This window comes from Rana temporaria, chromosome 3 (genome assembly GCF_905171775.1).
Source record: "Rana temporaria chromosome 3, aRanTem1.1, whole genome shotgun sequence".
NCBI classification, from domain to species: domain Eukaryota; kingdom Metazoa; phylum Chordata; class Amphibia; order Anura; family Ranidae; genus Rana; species Rana temporaria.
Window position 1 is genome coordinate 264,987,473 of NC_053491.1, and position 7,942 is coordinate 264,995,414.

At 36.8% G+C, this 7,942-nt stretch overlaps 1 long non-coding RNA gene across 1 annotated transcript; it reads left to right on the forward strand.

Annotated features, from left to right (window-relative positions):
* The first annotated feature begins 1,329 nt into the window (after positions 1-1,329).
* On the forward strand, positions 1,330-7,241 carry LOC120930832. Its single transcript, XR_005747730.1, has 3 exons — positions 1,330-1,668; positions 2,854-2,898; positions 7,185-7,241. It is a non-coding gene; the product is annotated as an uncharacterized LOC120930832 (long non-coding RNA).
* Positions 7,242-7,942: the final 701 nt, after the last annotated feature.

Sequence of the window (7,942 nt, forward strand, 5' to 3'; positions counted from 1 at the left end):
TGAAGGCTTATGGTGTCTGTTAATAGTTCTAAGAAGATTCGACGGAGCAGCTAAACTGTACATTTCTGGTCAAATGCTCGGCCCATAGGCTATAAAAAAATTCTAATGTTGGTTCACTAGTAATAATAATTAATAAATATAATTATTACTAGTCATACAACATTAGAATTATAGTATAGCTAACTTGTAGGCGTTCAACCGGAAATGTACGGTTGCGGCGTCGTACAGTTTCGCTGCTCCGTCAAATCTTCTTTGAACATTCGACAGACACCATAAGCCTTCAATGACAGATTCAACCTTAATTCATTCGAATTTTCGGACAAATGCAATTTCCAACGAAAAAACAAAATAAATAAAAACTAATTTATGGAGTAACTAAATACATGTATTTTTCGGATGAAAACGAAATTCCGAAACAAAATATTTCAGTGTGCACATGTCTATTATTTACAGTATGGTATAAACATGCACTACAGACCAGTGTTAATTTTGAAGTCAAATTTCTATTTAGTTTTAGTCTTAGTTTGTTGACTAAAATGGCATTTTAGTTTTAGTCCCATTTTAATCTTTTGATTAAAATGCCATTTTAATTTTAGTCATATTTTAGTCATTTCAATTGTTTTAGTCATATTTTACTAAAATAGTATTCATTTAGTCGACTGAAATGTTTTAGTTGACAAAATTAGCACTGGGGTGTATGAAGCCCCGCTCCTCTCCAGGCCCCCGACATTCTAACTGTGGGTGCCTGGATGTGGCTTTACAGCTGGGAGCGCACTGCGCATGTGCGAGCCATGCTGCACGCTGTGAATGTGCAGCAATTTTCTGGGACCTGTGACATGTCCCAGAAGAATGCAGAGAGGGAGGGGGGAGAGGTGAACTCCCTTCCGACGCCGCGGAGCCATGGGAGAAAGTGGGAGCTAAGTGACCGTAAAAACAGGGTACCCGCTCCTCTCCCAAAAAAATGACATGCCAAATGTGACATGTCAGGGGGTCACCTGCCCTTAAATCGGAATTTCCATTTTTGGGTGAAACTCTGCTTTAACCTGTGAAATAGTCAGGCAGCATAAGAAGATTTTACATTTTTACAACTTTGTGTCCCATATAGCAATACATGTTTGCAAAATAATTGCCCAAAAAATCACATAAATAAAAGATACTGTAAGGAATAGTTCTCTAAGATAAGATCATTTCCACCAGTATCACACTTCTTTAGCTTTTTTTTTGTTTTATCAGATCTGTCAAAGCTGAAACTGTGGTCAGTGAGGTTAAAAATATTCTCTGATAAAATGCATTGCGTCTTAGAAGTGACTAACTGCTGGAACATCCGCCCCCAAATATTAAAGAATTAGAAAGTCCCTAGTTGATGTATCCAGTATGGAAAGCATCATATCACCCTTTACTCATTGTTTCCTGATTACTAAAGATAAGTGAGTATAAAGTGACCACCAACCAGGTATATAAAGATCAGTCTCTGAGATTTATTGTAAAGGACCAAGAGCTTAAAAACTAGACTTCACTATTTGTTCCATCATGTTCAGAGTTACTATTGCTTTGTTACTTGCCTGTTTTGCTGGAAACTATTCTATGCCTCTTGCAGAAAACACATGTCACGGCATGACCTGTCATCAGCTGGTTTCAGAAATTAGGGACCACGTGAAACATATTCAGGTATGAGTTCTCGTTTATTGTTAACCTGCTGATAAAACAAGCCTCTCTCAACTTGTCTGTATTTAATGACCAGTGAATGTTGTTACTGTTTTTGTAGTTCTGTATATTGCCCTGAGTAGGCTAATTGCAAGCTATAGGTTTAACTCTCTTTATGGACTTTCTCTTTGAAGGTACAATTTAATATTGGCTATGTGAAATTAAATGTACTAAGGCAAAGTATAATTTGGAATTTTCATTAAATGTACCATAATTCCAGTAATAGCCAGTAGCAATTACAACTGAATATACTAAAGGTATTCTAGTAAAATTTGCAATCAACATTACAGGAGAGCAGGGCTTTTTACAGAATCTATCAACCAAACATACTGTTTTGTTTTACTGGACCAGCACATAATGTACAGTCCTACTAATGTCTGCAGATGTATAGTGATTTTTACTGTTTGCAGTGGGGAGACAATTGCGAGTAGTCATTGGCCAGTAAGACACCCTATTCTTGACTGATCTAGAAAAATCTAAATAGGGTTCTTCAAGGTAAAGATAACTACTGGAAGATGTCTGCTCAGTCCATAAACACTCATAGGGGTTATTTACGAAAGGCAAATCCACTTTGCACTACAAGTGCATTGCAAGTGCACTTGAAAGTGCACTTGGAAGTGCACTTTCTAAAGGGGTAGATCTGAAATAAAGGGGTAGATCTGAAATAAGGGGAAGCTCAGTGCAATTTCAAGTGCACTTTGCACTTGTAGTTTGCACTTGTAGTGCAAAGTGGATTTGCCTTTAGTAAATAACCCCCATTGTCTACCTATACTGGTGCATATTATATAAGTAGGCTATAGCAATGTTTATCCTACCATAATTCTAACAACTGGGTCATTTGGTGGTCAAATTTTCCAATAATCCTATCAAGAAGGTATACAATTATATCAGTGTGATTTGGAGACAATTCTAATGCTGCTGTTGTGAAACCAACAGTATCATACCAAGAAAATGTAACAGGGTTCTTCCGTATACGTGTCTCCTGAGCTCTGCCAGGACTGTGAGCTGTTGGGTGAGGATGCCCATGCACAGTTCAGTTATTACCATGTCATGCCTATGTATAAATGGTACAGCAACAGTGAATGCCGATATAAATGATTGAAAGATAAAGCTGTGACATATGTAAACATTTATTTTTTATTTTTGTAGCGCCCAAAAGGAACACATGCAAAAAATGTAACCGACTGCAAATTAGTAAGTGCTTGCTTTATGTTTTTTTTTTCCCCTCAGATACAATCATGTGTGTGTATGTGTATATATATCTATATATATATATATATATATATATATATATATATATATATATATATATATATATATATATATATATATATATATATATTCTATATTATCTTTTTTCTTTAATATACAAGGTTTACATATCTACATATATGTACAATTATACAATCTGGATGTTGAAATAAGAGATGGGCAATACAACTAAACCACTATAACCTGCAGCATACAAGGATGTTTTCACCACCTTTAACAAATAAAGTGATGGCAACTGTAACTAATTTAGTCACTTATTTGGTCCAACATCCATGACAATATCATGGTATTCCTGAATATGTTATTTCATTGGCACAGACACTTTTTGCTCTATAGGCCACTTTAAATAATAACAAAAACAAAGCAACAGAGCTGCCTAGGGAGAACAGGGAAGGGAAAATAAGGTATTTGTTTTTCTACATAAAGTAAAAATCCCTTTATATATACTGCACTTGCCTCTCAGTATATGTGCTGTAGCTATGTAACAGTAAAGTGCACAAAGATTTTGTCCCATGATTTAAATGACAGACCCCCCCAAATCTGCTACTTGGAAATGGCAGTTTACATGGTTGCCAACATTCTAAATAATTGTATTTATTTTTTTGTCAAAAATATTTTGTTGAGTACAAAGGTGTAATACACATTACAGGGAATACATTGAAAATAGAGAAGCTCAAATATTCTTATTCCAATATGTAAATATACAAAGTAAATATTTGTGGACAAAGTATGGTATATTATTTAGTCGCTAATGACATTAAGATTATTAAGTTTAGAGGTTTTATGTAATTATTAGTAACTACTGACATATATACTGTCCTCTGTGAAGCAAAGAGTTATTAACAATACAAAGGGAGCTTCAAAATCATAATAGTACATTCTAAATAATTTTATCGCAGACAAATATTTCAGTGTAAACTAGAAGATAGATGGCAATGAGAAAATATGAGGGAAAATAAAGGTGAACTTTATTTAGTAGTTTGTCAATAATGAAGTATATGACTTCATGAGGCCAATCATTGGTATGGACGTGCCCCCCAAATTTAATTTAATTTGCCCATGGTTAATTTAATTTTGAGACCAAAATTAATTTAACCATGGGCATATTGTGAAAGTAAAGTAGAGTAGATGTAAAGCATCGAGTATGTTAAACAACTGCAATGTTTTTTATTCAATAATATGTTGTTGTTTTTTTAAACATTTTTTTTTTATACAATTTTTATTTATCATAGAGGAAAGATAGTGAGCATAATAATATATAAAATATAAACATGGCAAGAGTCAGAACAGGTTTGTAAGATCTTTTTAGCGGAGAACAAAATATAAGGTTTATGTATTATACCTGAATACCAGAAACACACTTCTGTGAGGTTTGTGGTATGTTAACCTAGCATTTATGTAACTCTCTGTTTTCACTTTTTTCTTTGTTTTCACTTGTATCCTTTGTTGCACTTCAACCCTGCTGATCTCCCACAGCCTCTTCCTATCTAAATGCATGCACTCCAGCAAAAGCGTCATTGCATTGCTTGGGGTAGGTTTTCTTATGGTGACATGAACAAGGGACCATGTCTATGCAATCTGCAAAAGGCATGGACACTTGTAGTCTCCTTCAGAAAACGTGTGACAAGAGAGGATAATATTTTTAAGACACAGACAGAACATTGCCAAGTGTTTGAACAATATCCTTTACAGAAGGCTCACCAGATATTAATTTATTTAAAGCAGCTTGCAATTTAAAAGTATTGAAAGTTACTTTTACATTTTATTAACATGTTAAAGCATGGACTTTAATGAATTATCCAAATGTTGGGAATACAGTACTAGGTAAAACAATTTGAGGCCATATATTAATATTCACTGACATAAGATGATTGTTTGCATGGGAAATAACCATGTATCTATGGACACCCTGCAACTGCTGCAGACACCCCCTGGGCATAGTTGCCAATCAAACTCTTGGGAGGAAGAAAGAATCTGAAATAGATTTTATTAAAAGATCAGTGTCCCAAATTAGTTTTACCAAAATAAGACAGTGTCCGCTCAGAAAATAACCATCTACATTCAACCAAAATATATCATCCATGAAAGGTCTTTTTGACCTGTATATTATGTGCATGGCTAGTCTTACAGTTAGATTGGGATTTTCAAATAGTTTTAGCTACATTATAGACATTATACATTATAAAACATTATACACATCGCTACACTAGTAAACAGACATTAGCACAGTGATTTGAGCTACTGAAAGCTTGATTATAGAACATCTAAATCAAACTACACTTTTTTTAGGATTTTTTTAATTTCCACCCGAAGATTACTTTATGACACATTTTTCATTCCCTTGGTGACTACGCTTTACTTCTTTTATGAAGGGAAACGTGGTTGTTTTACGGCGGCAGGTCGGCTCCCCTGCGAGAGCAGGTAATATAAAGTCGGCTCTCGCGCAGGCCACTAGGGGCGTGTGCCCGGCGGGCGCGATCGCCGCCGGGCACACGCGATCGCTTGTTACAGAGCGAGGACCGGGAGCTGTGTGTGTAAACACACAGCTCCCGGTCCTGTCAGGGAGAGAAATGCTGATCTTTTGTTCATACAATGTATGAACAGGATCGGTCATTTTCCCTAGTGAGGCCACCCCCCCTACAGTTAGAACACACCCAGGGAACATACTTAACCCCTTCTCCGCCCCCTAGTGTTAACCCCTTCACTGCCAGTGGCATTTTTATAGTAATCCAATGCATTTTTATAGCACTGATCGCTATAAAAATACCAATGGTCTATTTTTGTTTATAGCACAAAAACTAAAAACCACAGAGGTGGTCAAATACCACCAAAAGAAAGCTCTATTTGTGGGGAAAAAAGGAACTCCAATTTTGTTTGGGAGCCACGTCGCACGACCACGCAATTGTCAGTTAAAGCGACGCAGTGCCGAATCGCAAAAAGTGTTCTGGTCTTTGACCAGCAATATGGTCCGGGGGTTAAGTGGTTAAACATGTCTACCTTTGTTCATTACATGGGGGTTAACAGGAGACGTAGTTTACAAAAGGAAGATAACATATCTAATAGTCAGGACAATTCTCTAAATTGTCCACATGCAATTCTTTCACCATGCTTCCTTTAGGGTCTGCCTCTGCTAATTGATTGTAGAGTAGGGCATCATGCGCATGGACATTTGCAAGCATAAAATATGTCTAGCATAATATTTTCTGTGTTTTTTCCACATCCAGGATTCCACAGCTGGGGAGTACAGCCAGCCCTAGAAGTGAGGCCTCGTACACACGACCGTTTTCCTCGACAGCATCCATCAAGAAACTTGGTGGCAGAGCTTTTTTGCAGAGGAAAACGGTCGTGTGTATGTTTTTCGTCGACAAAACTGTTGTGGATCTCGACGAGCAAATAAGTTCTCTTTTTCCTCGTCCGGGAGTCTCAATTTCCTTGTCGTGTTTCTCGTCGGGCTGGTTTACGACGAGGAACACATTTGTGTGTATGCTTAGAAACCCACGCACATTCGTCCCGCTATAACAGACTGAAAAGCATGAATAGACTCTCACCAAACTTTTACTTAACACGCAGTAACATGAGATTAGTAAAAGCAGCCCCAAGGGTGGCACCAGTGGAATCGAGCTTCCCCTTTATAGTGCCGTCGTACTTGTTGAACGTCACTGCGTTTGAGAACAACGAGATTCTGTCTTGACAGTTTGTATGCAAAGAAAGCTTGTCAAGATTCTCGACAAGCCTGACAAGGAACTCATCGAGGAAAACGATGTTTCATTTACAACGAGTTCCTTGGTCGTGTGTACGAGGCCTAAGTGGTTGTTTGCTCCTGTACTCATGTAAATGGTGATGCTTCTGTGCATCAGTCTCGAACCACATGTTCCTGAAAGCGAAATTTTAATGTTTGGGAAATGCATAGAAGCAATGGCATTTACATGAGTACAGCGGCATACAGCCATTCACTTTTAAAGGTGACTGTACACCCCACTTGTGGAGTCTTAGGGGAAGGAAAAGTCGAATAAATGTCAGTTATATTTTATGACTACAAATGTGCATGAGTCCGAAGTATATTCTCCCACAAGGCTGTGATGCTCAGAGAATGAGTACTACCAATGGCACACATGACTGATGTAAAAAAATGTGTGAAAGCCAATAATAAATAAAAGTCACTTTATTGTAAAGTATAATTAATCTATTAAAAACACTTATATTTCTAGATCAATTGCAACCTGAATATTTTTAAAAAGGAGTTGAATGAAATATATCGATGTGAGGTAAGCCAATTTCATTTTCTCTCACAAACTTTTGTGAACAAATATTTTTGGTGGTATGTTGTCTGTTTTTTTAGTTTTTCTTGCATTGATAATCTCCACATATATAAACCAATATATAATATTGCAACAATCTCAGTTAAAAACCAGGGTTCTGTTCCAAAATACAGGCCAGTCCAGCAGGAACCAAACTAATTTCAATCAGTGGTTCTGCTTGACAGGCCGTTTGATTAACTTCTGTCTTAGGTAGGCCATACATGGGTCGAATTTAGAAGAAAAAAATATTTTGAACATTTTGCACCATTAGTGGGCTGCAGCAACAGCTGATTTTCATGTGGACATCAAATTTGAGTGATCGGACATGTTGGAAATTTTTCAGAAAGACAAACGATTTTCTAATCAATGATAGGAGAATCGAAAAAGAAATGTAATCGAAAAAGAAATGCACATGTGAAAAAAAAGAAAATTCCTGGAAAGAAAAGAAGATTCCCAGACACGAAAATTCTTTTCTGTAGCAACAGTAGGTGAAATTGAAGGCTTGGTTGGTCGAATTTCGAAATCGATGGTGGCACCGTTGGATCACAAAACACACTAAATTTTCGATTTTCAATAGAAAGTTCTCTCGAAATTCGACCATGTATGGCCACCCCTAGGGACATACTGGAAAATGTTCTCAATCAGTGACTGATTAGTGTATTCTGACA